We start from the raw sequence: 12580 nt of genomic DNA on the forward strand, positions 1-12580 counted from the left end.
TTCTCCTTCCTTGCCTCCACTTTTTAAAGCATTGAATATATAATTGGTGCTCTGGAAAATATAACATCTTCCTTTGTAAGATTCTAAACTCGTACATGAGTAACAGGTGTCCTGCTTCTGTTCATTCCTCAGCTTTTGTACACACTTTAGTCATGTCCTTTAGTCTGCCTGAGTGACCCTTAGCAAATTCTTCTACTCAAAGCTATTTTTTCATCCTATAGAGAATCCTCAGTAACATCATATAGTACTAATTTTAATCCTAACTGGATTTTGAAGGTAAGTGAAATATTACCTTAAGAACAGTGTAAGAGCATAGTTTCAGAAATAACACTTAAAGTTTCGTGATTCAGTTTTGTAATTTTAAGTATTGTTTGAGAGCTGGTGGTTTTATCATTATTATTCTAATCATAGGCAATATTATTTTACAGAACAACCATTATTTTTTCCAGGGGTTGATTTTTATTTGAAATTAGTTGTCACAGTAGCTTTTTGTTGTAGATTTATATTGTCATCTCTACTAAGATTTCCAGTGCCTTAGACTTACAGCATTAGTCTAATGCCGGTGATACCTCAGCATCTATGGTTAATGCTGGGATTATTTATCTTAGCCTTGAATAGGTCTAATTATGAATGCCATGATAATTTTTCAGTAACTCTACAGTAACAATATTAGTTTCACTGTATCTTCAGGGTTACCAGTATAAATAACGTATTTTTTCAGTAATTATATCATCATTCTAATAGTGTGTTGTCTTTAACGTTAGAAATTTTTTGAGGGGGCGCCTGGGTGGCGCAGTCGTTAAGCGTCTGCCTTTGGCTCAGGGCGTGATCCCAGCGTTCTGGGATCGAGCCCCACATCAGGCTCTTCCACCGGGAGCCTGCTTCTTCCTCTCCCACTCCCCCTGCCTGTGTTCCCTCTCTCGCTGGCTGTCTCTGTCAAATAAATAAATAAAAAATCTTAAAAAAAAAATTTTTTTGGGGGGGGAACTATCTAGGTGTGTCCTGGTTATAATTTCCAAGGGAAAAAATGTTAGCTGGTAGATGATTATTAACTATTATTTAAAAGAAAAACCAATCTAGTGTTAAAGGTTTTTCATTTTAAAGTGAAAATGTTTACTTACAAGGAAGAAAAAGCATACCTGCTTGGTTCCACAATTACATAATTAAAAGTTGGATTTACTTACTGCCGTTGTTGTCTTCCAGTGGTCCCTAAAATGTGGTTTCTGCATTTCAGTAGCTGCTTTGCAGAAGATAGCAGCAGTGATTGTAATTCAGAAAAGTGGATGATTAACATTACATTGAATGTGCGAGCTGATGTTGCCTGTATTTATGAGTTCTCATAGTTTGTTTTAAATAAGGATGGAATTTCCACTCAGGAAAGCTATTCAGCAGTCTAGACTTCTGATCTTGCCTTTCTTCATCCGCTCCTGTCTATACTGCCTGTTTGGGGGAAACTAATGGAAGGTCCAGTGCAGCTCAAGCATTTCATTTCATTCCTAAGGTCTCTGTCTATCCACTGTGCTCCAGGAGTAGAACGGTAATTTTCTGACCTCTTCCATAAAGAATTAAGCTAATACATTAACATTTGAAGTTGCTTATAATTTTTGTCTTGTGACATGTGACTTATGAGGCATTTATAAGTTGTACTTTTACAAATTTTAAGTTTTTGAGCACATTAATGCTTTCTGGCAACTTGATGGTACTGGCCAAGAAAGCATTATTAATGAAACATTAGATATAGTGAGTAAACCTGTGTTAATGAGGTATTTCTGATCATACTTTCATGTTAAATATTTCTCAGTTTAAGCCCCAGAAATATTTTGGTGATCTGCTTCTGTACATAATAATCTAATTTCATATATACTTACTAGATGCTTTAGTTGATAATGTCAGTATAGATAAGCTTGAAAATTATTAAAACTACACTAACTTTGGGGCACCTGGAGGCTCAGTTGGTTAAGTGTCTGACTCTTGGTTTTTGACCCAGCTGATTATCTGGGGGTCATGGGATCAAGCCCTGTGTTGGGCCCTGCTTGAGATTCTTTCTTCCTCTCCCTCTGTCACCCTTTCCTACTCATAAGCTCATGCTCTCATTTTCTAAAATAAATAAATAAATCTTCAAAAACAGAACAAAAGTACACTAGCGTCTCATTTTCCTGTGCTGGTAGAGCAGTAGCACAAATTATGGTCTATCAGTAATATCTTCTGTATGCAACATTATCCTTTTTTCAAAGAATTTTTTTAGAGTCTCATCTTATTTACCCCTGTAACAGTTTTATGGCCAGATATTGATGAGGAAACCAAGTCACAGAGAAGTTGCATCTTAAGAGTTACAGATTCTGGGAAAGAGCAAAATTAGAACTGAGCTTTTTTGACTCCTAGGCTGATGCATTCTTTATGATTTTAATTTCTAAAATTTCTGTAGATTTTCTAAAATGTTTTGAGAAATCCCACACACCATTTTGCTGAACTGCACAGTGTATGGGGACTACGTGTTTCAGGGGGAAATATACCAGCTTAAACCACAGCTCAGCTACCCCAAGTCACTGGAATTGAAGTAAGTAGTATAGTATAATTTGGATACTGTAGAGTGTACAAGAGTTTAGTTTGTCATGTCCTTGTGATGAGCATGACTAGGAAACGGGTGTTTACTAATTTGTACATTTGCTTTTACGGTTAAACGTAGTTTGCCGTTAGTTTGCAATTACAAACAAACGATAAACGAGCTAGAGAAATGACCTTGAGGAATAACCGTTGAGAGAGATTAATTTCAGGGAGAAAATTAATGATAATTCACAAAGATGCTAATTATTTTGTGAGTAGCATTGAGTACTTACTTTATTTAAGTATTATTTTAAGTTTTTTATGTGCTTATTGAATGCTTACTAATGACACAGTATTCTCGAATTGAGGTTATGGCGGTGAATGGAGCTTACAGTCTGAAGAAATTATTTATGTATAGTAACAATGTCAAGTTTATGAAGATTTAGTTTAAGTAATAAACATCACAGTAGCTTTCTAAATTTGTAGCGTGTTCATGAAACTTGGCAGTTTTGTATATAGTTTTGCTAGAAATATATTTTTACTGTGTTTTAATAAATCAGTTAAAGAGTGTAACCCTCACTTCATTGACAATAACTGTTCTCTCTCTCTTTTTTTTTTTTTTTAGTTTTATAGATCTTTTGCAAGCCTTCTATTTGATTAGTTTTTTCAAGAGAAATATCATTTTGGGAACTGTTTTAACAGTATTCAAGATGATTTGTACTTGCAGTGAATTTGATTTATTTTTCATCTTTTATGTACACATATGGGAATATATCTTAATGTATTTTAGAAGAAAAATTTAGAGCTATCTTATATCTAGCTCAAGAATATGAACTATTATTTTTCCATTATCTCTCTCAAGAGGTAGATTAGAATTGAAAACATTTATGCAGTATTACAAACCAGTGAAAATATCATTTTAACATATTGTACTTTACTTTTAAGCTGCTATTTGTTGAGTGAGCTCTACAGGTGAATTTTTACTGGTTTGTAATCAGGTCGTAAGCTTTTTTTTTTTTTTTTTTTTTAAAGATTTTATTTATTTATTTGACAGAGATAGAGACAGCCAGCGAGAGAGGGAACACAAGCAGGGGGAGTGGGAGAGGAAGAAGCAGGCTCATAGCGGAGGAGCCCGATGTGGGACTCGATCCCATAACGCCGGGATCACGCCCTGAGCCGAAGGCAGACGCTCAACCGCTGTGCCACCCAGGCGCCCCAAGGTCGTAAGCTTTTGATAGGCTCAAATATTTATATGATTAGCAAGAGTTTTAAATTTTAACTTGTACCATATATAGGTCAATCAGAATCTACAGCCTAACTGAGCTAAATTTTGGGTGGAACCAAGTGTTTGTAGACCGAATGACATTAGCACGTCTGGCGTCACAGTCTTCTGCTTTGGCTGTAGTACATCTAAGCAGATTGTCTTTTAGGTTGGGTTGCATTTTATTTGATAAATTCATAACCAGGTCCTAAGTCTCATAGCAAATATAATAGATCCTGGACATGGCTTGCATATTGCCTTCAAGTGGCTGTTGTCTCTTGTGGTCCTATTGCCAAATACAGAACTGGATCAGAGAAGGACGAGACTAGGACAGTGTGGGAATGAAATTGTCTGAAAATCAGAGCCTACAGGTAGCTAACAGTTTTTTTCCCTTTTTTAGAGTAGGTAAACCACATCAGCCTTCACCTCTGCCTCCCTCCCCTGTTTCCTCCTCCCCCAGCACCTTCTGTCATCAGCTCTTCCTGAGAACTTGTATTTGCCTTTTAAATCCATCAGCTTTCCTCATACTTTTTCTTAGTAGAATTTAGAATACATTGTTGGAGAGAAAGTTAACTTGTTATCAGTTGAAAATACGCTGTAATGTTGTTTTATAAATGTTCAGTCAAAATGTAATGTTAGCAGGGCACCCTTTGATAGTGGTTGGGTTGGGAAGTTGTAAACTCTCCCAGCATGCTTTTGATCACTGAGAACCAGTCAGGTGATTGTTCGACCTGCTCTCATTTGCCTCTAGAAAAACTCAGCAGAGCTAGTAGAAAGAATTGTTGGCTGTCACTAATAAGGTACTGTGTTTTTCTTAGTTAACTAGCAGTAATCTTGAAATTCACGTACAAAAGGCATTTTTATTTTTCAGATAATATTATGAGATTAACCCATCATCTTATTGGTAGTTTCTGAACTGCCTTTTGAGAGTCCTTGACCTATTACATTCAGTAATGAAGGTAAATATCAAATTGTTGAAAATACTCTTTCTTACTCAGCTTGCATGCATTGTCATGCTACTTATGACTTTAGAGAGCTTTCTTGTTGCTTTTTCTCACCGTGCCCAGTTCCATTACATTTTTCCCTTCTACTTTCTTGCTACATCGTGATCTCATCCTAATTTAGAGCTGCTCCTCATCCATAGTCCTGAACTCTGACCTTTCTCCGTCTCATCCTCTTCTTCTTCCTTGCTAACCATTCCATGTGTCCTGGAAGTTCTGTTTTGTGCCTTAATCTGGAGTCCTATAATTATTCTTATAGTCATAGTCTTTATACAAACTTACTTTCACAGACTTTCCCATCTTTTAATCTAAATTTTCTTGTTTTTCTGCTGCTCTTATCTTTGGACAAGACATTGCTTTTGCCACCCCACGTTGAGATCCGGAAATCAGGCTTACATATTTCTTAAAAAAGCTTCACATGTTATTTTGGTGTCCAACCAGGGTTGCGAACCACTACAGTAGGAATTAAACTCCCTCACGGTCTTTTGTAGACTTCTGCACTGTGACTCTACCCATCGTTTTGAGCCCTGTCTGCCTTTTCCCCACTTTTTTTCCTAAACAGGACGACTTGTCTCCGTTCATGTTATACATTTTCTTCCCTCTGTTACAGCACTCTCAGACGAGTCCTTACGTGTAAAGTAGCCCCTTCCTCCTCCTTCTCTTCACTCAGCTCACTTATTGACTGTTTCCCTCACAAGGCACCTTCTCCACTCACTGATCACCCTTCCCACCCATGCCTAGTTACAGAAATAAGCTTTGCCTCTCCTGGACTTACGTAGCATCTTCTCTATACATCTCAACTGCTCATACCACCTTTAGGTAGGTAACCTAGCAACTCAAATCTGTGATGTCCTTGAAATTAGGAACCATGTCCCACTTATCTTTGTATATGTATGTATGTATATCTTTGTATATTTCAGTAAAGCTTTGTTGAATAAACATTTCTTGTATTACATATTATTGTTTCTTTACGGCATTCTCTTTAATTTGTAATACGTAAGGCACCTTAAGAAAATCAGTTAGCTAATAGAATATACAAGCAAACAACTGAACTTTTTTTTTTTTTTTTTTTTTTTTTTTCTGTTTTACCTTCCAGTTGAAAAGATGCACTTTAAAATATACCCCTGTTTTCTTTTGGTCCTTGGAAAACTATATTCACATTGAGGAGTGTAGCGTCATTGGATCTATTTCCCTCTGCCTTAAGATTACAGAGTTCTCTCCTCTTTTCATTCTCAAAACAAATGTAGATCCATAAGCTACTACCTTTTTCCTTATCTTGCAGCTTATTAGCACCAGTGGGAAAGTAGCCATAGCACCACACGGGCACAGACTTTGTAGCTAATTAGGCCTGGCAGGAACTGCGTATCCTGTGCCTTATGGTCCATCATATTGGTGGTCTTTATATAAAATTAAAAAAAAAAAAAAACCCACTCCAGAAGACTATTAACCTTTAACCTGGTTATTCAGTAAAGTTGCTCTTGTGGATTTTAGTCTTCAAGCTTTTTATTGCTTTAACAATGCACCCTAGAGGACATCCTTCTTGTAAAAATTTATTTTGTAACCTCTAAGCAATATTTTGAGGGAATGGCAGTATTTAGTATTATTTGGTGTAAGTAATTAATGTAAGTCTACCAAAAATTATGTCATAAATAGAAACTAGAGACGTTAAAGACACTATATGTGTTTATATCATACCTTTCCTCAGAAAAAAAATGTTTCAGTGTATATGAGTATCAATGTCTAAAAATAAAGTTCTGCTAATAACAATGTATAAATAAAGACCTGGGAAAATGTCAAGTGTGCATTTGGGTTGGGGAACATCCAAGGACCCTAGTTTCAGAACCGTTAATTCAGAAGCTGGAGGAGGAAGTAAATTTTAGGATCATTATTGTATTTATTTAGGCAGAAATTCTTACCCTAACATTCAGGCTGTGGGGCAGTTTTAGAAACACCAGTGAGATTATATGCAGATTTGGGTGAGAATGTACATTTGGGGAAAGAAGGAGGTTATAAATCTTCTGTAAGATTTCTTTAGGGACTAATAAAAGGTTGATTGAAAATAATCTCTTGACTCTTCTAGTATTTTCTCCTTTAGGATTTAGATGTAGTTCTTTTGATTTTTTCACACACAGGTATATACTGTCTCCCCATCCTGACTAATTTTCCTCCACTTGGTTTTACTTGGCCCATAGGCTGTATGTGTCTTGAGTAGTGAGTGAACATTGAAGGACTTTGAACCAAACTGTTTTTAAGTCTAGCCAGTTGGTTATACATAATGTTTCCATGCCACCAGCTGAAAGAAATAGTAAAATTGGGCCCAGGGGCCCAGGGAGACCATGGGCTAGTGCCCAAAGGTAAAAGAACCTTGGGATAGGATTATTCTTGTTGCCCCCCCCCCCCCCCGCAGTTCACTTGAGAATTATTCATGAATATCGCTCATTGTTTCCATAGCAAGAGTATGTGTTTTTAACCAACTAGTGTTTGCAAAGATTCCTTTCCAGTTTCCTCTCAGGGCCCTAAAAGTAAGAGGATGCCTCTCAGGTTAATGCACATTTTATCTAGTTTCTTGAACCATTAAATGAAAGTACCCATTCAGCAAGCAGTCACTGAGTTCTGTGTCAGGTACGATGCGGGTGTGAACTGAATGTGTGGGGAGATGACAGCTGAAGATGAGGTGTGACAGGGCGATTAAGGAGAGAGGCCTTTCCCCACATCATGGATGCTTTAGACAAAAGATGTAATTTCCTTTGTTTTTTTAGATTGTAAATTTGTTAAATTGGAGTTGTTTCTTGCAAAGTTGGAGATAATAGGCTTTGAAATTATCCTTCAAATAGTAAAATAAGTGAAAAACAAGACAGAATACATGAAACATTTTTTAAAATACTAGAAATCAGAATATGAAGAATATTGACTTCTGAGAAACAGAAAACAAACCCAGTGAGTCCTCCAGTTGTCACAGTTTACCGCCTGGAGAGAGTTTCCAGGGAGTGGCACAGGGAGCCCAGTGGTCTCTTTGATTTGAGGAGATGGAGCTGCTGAAGAGACTCAAGTTACCAGAGAAGAGGGAGCAGCCCCCTTAGAACTTGCCAGATCTTTGGAGGGTCCATTGTGAGTCTTCAGCTGAGTACTGATCAGCACACACAAATGTGGAAGTTACCCATAGCCAAGGAGAGAACCTCCAGGAAGGATATCTAGGGGAACAATACTCTGAGCTGACAGACCCAGGAATAGATCCTGTGTCAGGGTGGAAACCCCAGAAATGATAGGCTATTAGGTAGAGGATTCTGAAGTGTGTGTCAGTGGTGGTCCAAAATTATCCCCATATTAGGTATTGCTCTGATCCTGCCAAACAAAGGTAAAAGCAAAATCTGAAAAGATCAAACTGTTTCCAAGCAATGTAACCATGTCCTAGAACAAAACTCGAGACTATAGTCATACAGAAATTTCCAGTATCTAACAGGGCAGAATTTATAATGCCTGTCATGCATTAAAAACCTAAAGGCATACAAAGAACCTGGAAAATATCCATACTGAGGGGGTAAAATCAATTTTAACTACCCAAGAATAGATACATATGGTGGAAATGGTAGAAAAGATCATTAAAACAGTTTTTATAACTGTGTTCCCTTTGTTAAGAAGCTAGAGAAAGATCGATCATGTTAAATAGAGATGTTGAAGATACTTTAAAAAGACTGAAATGAACCTGTAGAAATTAAAATCTATAATATCTGCTGGGGTTAATGTAGATTAAGTATTAGGGAACAAAAGATTAGTGAATTTTGAAGACCTAGAAGTAGGAATTCTCCAAAATGAAACAGAAAAAAAGATGGGTGGAGGGGTAAGCCATGTAGGACATCTTCAGGCAGCCTAATGTACAAGTAGTTCAAGTCCCCACGTGACAAAACGGAGAACAAAAGAAATATTTGAAGAAATAATATTTCTTTTCCAAATTTTTTTGGAATTTTCCAAATTTAATGACAACTATGAGCTCTTGGGTCTGAGAAACTCAGGGAACTCCAAGCACAGGAATCGAGACTATCCCAAGCCACGTCATCATCAACTTGCCACTTAAACCCACTGTTAAAGAGAATACCTTAAAAGTAGTCAGGGGGGAAATGAATGAATTACATAGAGAAAGAGGTGAGGGGGCGCCTGGGTGGCGCAGTCGTTAAGCGTCTGCCTTGGGCTCAGGGCGTGATCCCCGCGTTCTGGGATCGAGTCCCACATCTGTCTCCTCCGCTGGGAGCCTGCTTCTTCCTCTCCCACTCCCCCTGCTTGTGTTCCCTCTCTCGCTGGCTGTCTCTCTCTCTGTCAAATAAATAAATAAAATCTTTAAAAAAAAAAGGTGAGAATGATAACAAACTTGTCATCAGAAATAATACAGGCGGGGGGACAGTAGAACAGCATCTTTAAAATACTGAAAGAAAAAAAACCTGTTTTTTTAAAAAATTATATCACTGAATTAATGTTTTAGAATAAATTTTTCCTCTTGAAAATAAAAAAATTTTTTTTTTAATTTACTCCCTACGTAATTTGTAGGGATAATGAAAGCAAAATTTTATTTTGGTGATAATGAAAGCATTTTGTTTTCTGGGTTTTTTTACTCAACAACAGTGCTACATGTTTACAGAGTATTTGCATAATCCATAGCGGTATTGTAGGTGACCGCAGAAAACCTATTAATTGTCAAATTTATCTTACAATATTACTGGCTATGTTTTGTGCTGCTGCTTGAATGAAGCCACAAAAGAGTAGGCAAGAGTGCTTGATAGTCACCAGTGTAAAAGTTCGCACGTTTGTTACTTACGGCTTGCCATCTGATTCTTTTTTCCCTTTAAAATTGCGGAGATGATTTATTTCTCTTTCTTTCTCTTTTCTTTTCTTTTCTTTTCTTTTCTTTTCTTTTCTTTTCTTTTCTTTTCTTTCTTTCTCTCTCTCTCTCTCTCTCTCTCTCTCTCTCTCTTCTTTCATTTATTTGAGAGAGAGAGCGTGCGCACATGAGCCAGGGGAAGGGCGAGGGAGAGAGAGACTCTCAGACAGACTCCATGCTGAGTGCAGTGCCTGATGTGGGTCTGATCCCAGGAACCTGGGATCATGACGTGGGCCAAAATCCCGAGTCAGCTGCTTAACTGAGCCACCCAGGCACCCCTCATTTTTTTTCTTTAGCCTTTGATACATAGTGATCTTTAAAGCCTGTAGATAGATTATAGGAAAAAGCCAGCCTACTCAAGAACTTGCCTGCTCAGAAAATCAAGTATATCCAAATTGTTCATTACGACTGTTTTTTGTCAGTATCTCATGAAGCCATTACCAAGAGGTAAAATTTGTCTGTGCCTCTGCCTCTTAGAAATCTTTAAAACTTAATTCTTAAACTTTAATATTAAATAACAGTTTGCAAAATTATGATTATAAATTATTCTCAACTTGCAAAGAAAGCAGTTGTACTGTTAAAAATATACACGTTTTTATCCATGTGACTTATTTGCTGTCGCTTGTATGTTGTCTAGTTAGCTGAAGACCTAATTTATTAAAATTGTGTGCAAGTCCTCACACTTCTCCATTCTCTTAAAAACAGTTCTGTTTACTCGTAGGTGCCAGATAATCCTGCCTGCTGCAAGTTACGCACCTGCCACTCTTGACCTCAACACACTGGCAAGAGTAGCATCTTTGAAATACATGATTTGTCTTTTGTATTTATTCAACATACATTTTTGTATGCTTACCATGTGCAAAGCATTGATCGTTATAATTAGTATTTCCTTCACTAGTGGTTATGTATACCCACAGGACCTATCTTCTGATATATGTCCATCAGGAATGTATACATATTCTTTAAAAACATTTAATATCATTAGTTTATTACAAAGCCAGTTTCCTGAGAGGATTTACTTGTTTTTATGTATTCTTTGCTTCGAGTCTACGTTCCCTAAGTTCAACTACCTGACTGTTAATACTATTGTTAATGATTCTTATCTTCATTTCCAGATGATACTGAAATGTAAAAAGGGGTGTCCTAAGACACATAACTTTACCTAAGGCTGGCTGTATAAAAAAACAGGAAATATTTCAAAGTTGTAGATTGAACATAGCTTTCCTTAGAAGTGAGACCCTCAAAATTAATGTTAAACTTACCCAAGTCTTAGAAATACACTGTTTTAATGGGTCATTCAGCTCTTACAAACTGCAGGCTTTGCAAGTGACATTAAAACAGTCCAAGAGGATGGGAAACAATGAATTAAAATAATCCAGCTGAGATGTAATAAAGATACAAATTGATAACCAAGCATCCTTCTGAGAAAGCAGTTCCTCCTGTGATCAAGCTAAAATGTTAATCAAAAAATAGTTTGAGATCCAGAGGTTAAGATCTTTCACAGTAGGTAGGGTACATAATTGTAATCAAAAGATATTGGAAAGAAAATTCTATTGAAAATGCCCCTGAAACTAATAAAGTGATGGTTCCTGAATTTCTGTTTTTAGTTGAGGCTTGAGATTAATTGCTTGGTGACCTCAATATTGTTCTTGAGTTTTAGAAAGCAGGCAACCTCATTACTTCTTGAATTGAATTTATTTACCTGAATTGTTACTTACTGAACCTTGATCACGAAGAGTTGCTACTGTTCATTTGGAAACTTCGGCACTGGGGTATTGACTCAATGTTAAATGAAGTCTTCATCTTTATACATGAAGAATACAGCCTCATCTGGGAGAATGTATTTTCAGTAACTTAGGTAACATTCCAGTGAACATTAGACTGTTTCTTTCTTTTATGCTTCCTTTTCCCTTCTGCTTCTTTTATAAGGAGCCTATCTTTTGAGGGAGGCAAAATTAAGGACCCTTTTCAAAGAATTGTTCTTTGTAGCAAGTTCCTATTTTGAAGACTTTCTTTTAATTATTAAAAGTAACCTGTAATTCTTTTAAAACCCACAGTATTAATTATGATAGAAAATACCCTTTTCCCAAGGTAGCCTTTAGTAATATAGTATTTCTTTCCAAAGATTTCATTTATATTATATAAACATCTGTATGTAGTTCATAAATAAGAAATACTGTACATCGTATTATGCTGCTTGATTATATTTAAGTATAGTAGATACAGGAGCATACTTCCACATGCCTGCATTTGATGACATTCCATTGAATGGATCTCCATCGCATGTATTACAGAGCAGCACTTTGTAAAGTAGAGTGCACAAGGAGGGGGTGGTCTTTCAAGTGTGTGATTACTGCATAACTGATATTAGGAATCAGTATTACGAATTAGGGTATTATTTACCGTGCTAAAATATTATTTTTTCTTTTCATCCTGGGGACTTTTGCCCTGGTGGTGCAAAAACAGTCCTGGGTATCCAAAGGCGGGTATAACTGCTGTCACTTGAGCATCAGTAAAGGCAATGGCAGCAAACTCTGCTAGCGGTCGTCGTATTTTTTACTACCATATACTCAACAGGTTTTTTGTTTGTTTTTTTAAAGCCAGTTTCGTTTAGGAACATCCTTGATGAAGTAGTACAAATTACCAATTTTATTAAATGGCCACTCTGTGTCACAATAGGGATATTCTCTGTGACAGTGGTTGTCTTGAGGAAAAGTACTTTGCGATAGAGTCGGGAGCTGAATTAACTTTTTCCTGCAACACCATTTAAACGTGGAAGAATGGCTGACAGATAACCATTCAGACGGGTATTTGACGCACATTTTCTCAAAAGCAGGCCTCTCACTTTAAGGAAAACGGCTAACAGGTAAACCTCTGTGTCCACCGGTGGTATGTGAATTACTC

The 12580-nt window shown here is 36.9% G+C and overlaps 1 protein-coding gene across 9 annotated transcripts in view; it reads left to right on the plus strand.

Moving 5' to 3' along the window:
* IPO11 (importin 11) overlaps window positions 1–12580 on the plus strand; it is a 210538-nt gene that overhangs the window by 179672 nt on the left and 18286 nt on the right. The window lies entirely within an intron of this gene.

This window comes from Ursus arctos, unplaced genomic scaffold (genome assembly GCF_023065955.2).
Source record: "Ursus arctos isolate Adak ecotype North America unplaced genomic scaffold, UrsArc2.0 scaffold_5, whole genome shotgun sequence".
Classification (NCBI taxonomy): domain Eukaryota; kingdom Metazoa; phylum Chordata; class Mammalia; order Carnivora; family Ursidae; genus Ursus; species Ursus arctos.